The sequence below is a fragment of the Nannospalax galili genome, unplaced genomic scaffold (genome assembly GCF_000622305.1).
Source record: "Nannospalax galili isolate Female #2095 unplaced genomic scaffold, S.galili_v1.0 scaffold716, whole genome shotgun sequence".
Taxonomy (NCBI): domain Eukaryota; kingdom Metazoa; phylum Chordata; class Mammalia; order Rodentia; family Spalacidae; genus Nannospalax; species Nannospalax galili.
The window spans coordinates 2494528-2499897 of NW_008339517.1; the positions used below are offsets into that span (position 1 = coordinate 2494528).

Sequence of the window (5370 nt, forward strand, 5' to 3'; positions counted from 1 at the left end):
ACAATCACAATCCATTTGCTGTAACATCTGGTCTTTGAAAATGATGTCATGATGTTATCAGTGAGAAACCTTTTTCTTTTGGTCTTTCTTTTGTTCTTATGAGTGCTAATACAATAGAGATTTGAATGTTGAATAAGAATAAATGTTCAGTCTGTGTTCTTTACTAAGTTAATTTCTCGTGTGTACACAAGAGATGGTACTTTATTTGAACCTCTCATAGGACTTATGTAATGATATTTACATTTTAATGACATTTACATTTTTAAAATTATTGAGCAACTACTACTAATTACTAGATATGAGACAAGTTGTTAAATTGCAAAGATAAATAAAATATTGTCTGGATTTAACTTTATATTGTCTATAAAAATTGATTTAATATATATAAAGCACTGTGGAAAGCAAATGCAATTGGTGTTCCATTATTTAGCTACTGTACATAAAGGTCAGACTTCCAGTAATGGACAGTATTGAGAATACATAAAATCAGAATATAAGAGAGTACACTAAGAAAAGGTGGGTATTCTAAAATGACAAACATCTTTGAAGAAATGGTGTTTGTTAGGTGTCATGGTGCTGTAACCACAAACCAAGCCTGATGGACTTGGGGACCCCGACAGATAGAAATCAAGACACAAGGAATGCAGAGGTCTATGTGCCAGTGCATGTTTATTGTGAACTAAAGCAAGCTTATATAGGAATCAGATCTGGAGTAATCAAGGAATAACCAAGGATACATTATATTACCACCAAGAATACCTTACTTCACCAACCGAAACTCACGTGTTTGCAGTATCCAAGATTCAGCTACATAATATTTATAATATCTTAGATATAAGGTGTACTGTTTGTGATTACTCTTAGCAACTACTATAATTCATTATTTCTATGTAGAAAACAAGCTAAGGGTGCTGAGAAACTCCTGTGCCCATAAACTGAAACAGAACTCTTTAGTTATGTTTCCAAGACTGCCAATTAATCAGGGAAGCATAGCCTGTCAACCCAGACCACAGAAGTAAGAGCAGGGAAACTCCCAGAATGGAAGCATTCGTTCTCCAATGCTTAAGTCAAGGCAAGCTGCCACAGCCTAATGCAGCAATGGCTGTGCCCATAATAATAGTAGCTCCCAACACATAGGTGCCCAAAAGGTAAGTGACATCCCTAATGATTGAAAACTGTTAGTAAAAGTCAACATCTGGCCAGTGCTTTACAGTTTATGAAGTATGTTCATAATATTTTGACCCGCATTTAAGATTTGACATCTAAACTGTGGCACTATGGAAAACTAGCAATACTTGAGGAAAAGAAAAACACAAACTTGTTTGAAGGAGTTGCAGTTTGGAGGAGAAATGACAGTATCACCAAGGAAGAAGTAAATGAGCACCAGCTCCTGTGAAAACACTTTCACTTTTTGTGTAAGGCAGTAAGATATGGGAATAAAAGCACAACTGGTGAGAACTGTGACTTCCTCAGGTTGGCAGCTGTCAACTGTATGTTTGAGATAAAATGCCTCCCCAGGGCTGGAGAGACAGCTCAGTGGGTAAGAGCACTGACTGCTCTTGCAGAGGACCCGGGTTTGAATATCAGCATCCACATGGCGGCTACAAACCATCCTTAACTCCAGTTCCGGGGAATCTGAAGCCCTCCTCTGATCTCCATGGCACTGCACGACACAGGTGCACTTACCTACATGCAGGCAATACACACATACACATAAAAATAAAAATAAAAAAATAAAAAAAATATTTTTTAAGCACACCTTTAATCCCAGCACTTGGGAGGCAGAGGCAGGAGGATCTCTGTGAGTTCGAGGCCAGCCTAGTAAATAAAATATTTTTTAAAAAGGATAAAAAAAAAGCCTCTCCAAACCAAGGACATAAACGTCAGAGTTCTTGTGCACATCATGTTTGATTTAGTAGATCCGAATCCACCTTCAATAAAGATAACAATAATTTTAGTATTTCATTTAATTATTCACTCTATACTATAATGTTTTGTGTCTTTTTTCCCCCTGTGCAGTTATGACTCCACACAGGAACCAAAGAGGAGATGTACAGTCTCTTCTCTAGATTTTATGGATAGTCCCTTTCCCCTTCTGTGTTGACCTCTTGAACTACTGTGTCAAGCTTAAAAGGGCACAGGAAAAAGTGTAATGTTTTGTGTCTTTTAAATGTAATAATTACTTAAACTTTCAATTCAATGAATTAATGATTACTATTAGCTATGTCATACAGATGGAGAAACTGGGTCACCAAGTGCTTTGTTATCTGTCCAAGGTTAAGCGACAGTAAGGTAAGTCATGTCAGTTTGCCTTTGTTTTAGATGTTTAGAATTTTTCAGCAACTGGTTTCATTAAAGAAAAAATAAACAGCAAACCAACTATTTCAAAATGTTTTATATTTCATTGTTTAGGTAGTGATTTAGTACTGAGTTATTACTGGATACTCAGTAATTGATGGAAAAGAAACACTTTTCCTGGGTGAATATTCCTTCTTTAAGCCATGGGATGTCAGATGAGCAGAAGATGTGGTCTTGCTCTTGATCAGCTTCTATAAAGTTGTTATTTGCTACTTCCATTGATCCAGTAATGAAATAAACACAATCAGTACATTTGAAACTCATGTCAATGACCTGAGATATCTGTCTTTATCTAATCTTGATGATATTCCTAAAGTGTCCAAAACTACCTCAAAATTCCTAGTTACATCAGAATCTAGTAATTGCTTTCTATAGCTTCCTTCTATCTACTTTAGACCCATGTCTACTAACTAACCCAGGACTGGTCTCAGCAAGCAGACCACCTTTTCCTCTCTTCTTTCATCAGAAACCAATTGTTGAGGTATCAAAGAACCTTATGAACCCACCGGAGTCAGCAAGAGTTTTCTATAAAGGGTAAGTTCATTATAGTGACACTCTCACCCCTGTTACTTTGCCTTTGTCATGAAAGCAACAGGGACAGTTGTAAAGCAATGGGTCACTGTTGTATAACAATAAAACTACTTATAAAATCTGAACAGATACACAGTTGGCCTGTGGGCTGTGATTTGTTGACCACTGGCTACAACTACATTATGGAGAATAAACTTTCTCCTAAAATATGAATAATTTAAACTGTTTTCTGATTTATGTTTGGCCAAGTATCTGAATCCTTGAGAATACACTCCAGTCATGACCTTGATGTTAGTGGGGTACAAATGCATATGTTTAAGAAAAATCCATAGGGCTGGAGAGATGGCACAGTGGTTAAGAACACTGTTCTTTCCGATGATCTGGGTTTGAATCCCAGTAACCACATGGCAGCTAACAACTGTCCTTAACTCCAGTTCCAGGGGATCTGACAGCCTCTTCTGTCCTCTGCAGGCATTGCACAACATGGGCATAACATACATGCACATAAAATAAAACTAATAAAATATTTTTTTTAAAAAAAGAAAAATCCATAAAGACAGGACATATTTCAGGAACAAAACTTGGGACAATGGCATGTAATTCATCTCTTGCTGCTATGATTATTCTTTAAAAAACTTTGAAGGAATGTGCTGTTCTTTTAAAGTAATGGATGGAATTCTTCATGCAACTATACCTCTTGGCCTCAAAGGGAGTAGTTAAAAACACTGTGAAACAGGTAGATGTAAGAGGTTAGGAGAAATGAAGATTCAGTTCCTTATACTTAGAGAGGCAAAAAAAGAAAGGGGAAAAAAAGGGTCATGGGGAGGTGTTGATACCTGGTGGTAGATAATGATGTGTTGCTGGACTCAGGACCGGTTAATTTGTCTGAAATCTCTTTCAACCATTTATATTCTTCAACTTTAGACAAAATGGAGGTATAGATATGCTACCCATTGAGTTAAATGGTACTTGCTTTTATTTCTTATAATCTGAACTTTATCAAGATTGACAGGGGGATGTTCACTTTGCTTTAAGAAATCTTCAAATGCAAAATCTGTGTTCATTCTCCTGAGTCTTCTTGTGACACAGGAGGCAGCTATAATCATCTGCCTGCAAAGACACCATCCATCATTCCAGTTAAAGTTCCAATATTTTTTGTGTGTGACTAATCCTGGACACTAGGAACTCTAAAAAGTTTTCTTTCTAATTTGAGAATGAATAAATATTGTTCTGGAATGAAAATATACAACAATTTAGAGTTTGATGAATATTTCCTCCTTTAGATCTTTCTGTAACTGCATACAAGATCAATAGGTCAACACATCAAGGGGAAAGCACATTTATCAAAGCACCAGACATAATATGTCCCAGTGATAAAACGATGGGTAAAATGGCATTACTGTACTCTCTTAAAACTTGTGGCAAATAAGGAAGAAAAAAAACCATGTAACGATCATACTTTAAGCATTAAATATCTTGATCATAACTGCTTTCTCTATTTTTGATTAATTTCTTGGTACTGGGTGATGTAGCAGGAAAGTTTATTGATATTTAATCTGAGAGATGAAGGGAGAGACTGAGGGTAAGAAATGACCATACTAGAGAGGTACATCAGCATGGGTCAATGCCTTGGGATGAAGTACGGAGGTGTGAGAATACAAGGGCTCTGGATAAGGCAGTGACACAGGGCCTTCAAGATGAAGGGATGCTACTGTGGAGTAGTCACATGATCATCCAGTCTGTCTTGTAACTATTTATTATAAACGCTGGAAAGAAATGATATTGAATCATTTTGTACAAACAAAATACCCAGAGTTGTTTTTTTGAATGAAGACTCTGAATTCCCTTCAGATAAAGGAGTGAAGGAAAACTGGTGGGGTGGGGGGGAGCTAAAAGTAAGAGGAGCACCCTGGAGGCTACAGTCACACCTGTGGTGAATTGTATTTCTTTCTTTCTTATTATTGCTTTGGTGGATTAGCCTGGGCAATATACCTCAATATTTTTAGAAAGTGATTTCCTGTAAAGCTGAACATTAATAGAAGTTTTACTCTCAAGCCAAGGTAGTTCTCATCCATGGGCGCCCTACATGCCCTGCCGCTCCCTTCAGGGTGGAGGACCTAAATGCCAAAATCAGAATTTTGAGCATGAGAGATTTTTAGGTCACCTCTGCACCAACTCACAAGAATTTCTGTGCAGAACAGTCTCTCTGCTAAGGATGAAATATAATCAGTAGTAAAATCTATGGAAGTAGAATAGGTTCTCAAACTTTACAGCACAATGGATCACTTCAGAGACCTAAATAACTTGTGACCAGGAACTATCCCCAGAGAGTATGCTCAAGTTTCTTGGAGTTTTACCCTAGAGAATCAGCTTTGTGACAGTCTCCTAGGGTGAGCTGCATATTAAGCCAAGGGCTGAGAAAACTTAGAATGGAGAACAGCCGAAGAACCACTATTCTGTTGTGACATTTATTTTTCTCTT

At 37.2% G+C, this 5370-nt stretch overlaps 1 non-coding gene across 1 annotated transcript; it reads right to left on the bottom strand.

The window, feature by feature from the left end:
• Positions 1-2017: 2017 nt before the first annotated feature.
• LOC115070585 lies at positions 2018-2139 on the bottom strand. The gene has a single exon (XR_003849740.1). It is a non-coding gene; the product is annotated as a small nucleolar RNA SNORA26 (small nucleolar RNA).
• Positions 2140-5370: the final 3231 nt, after the last annotated feature.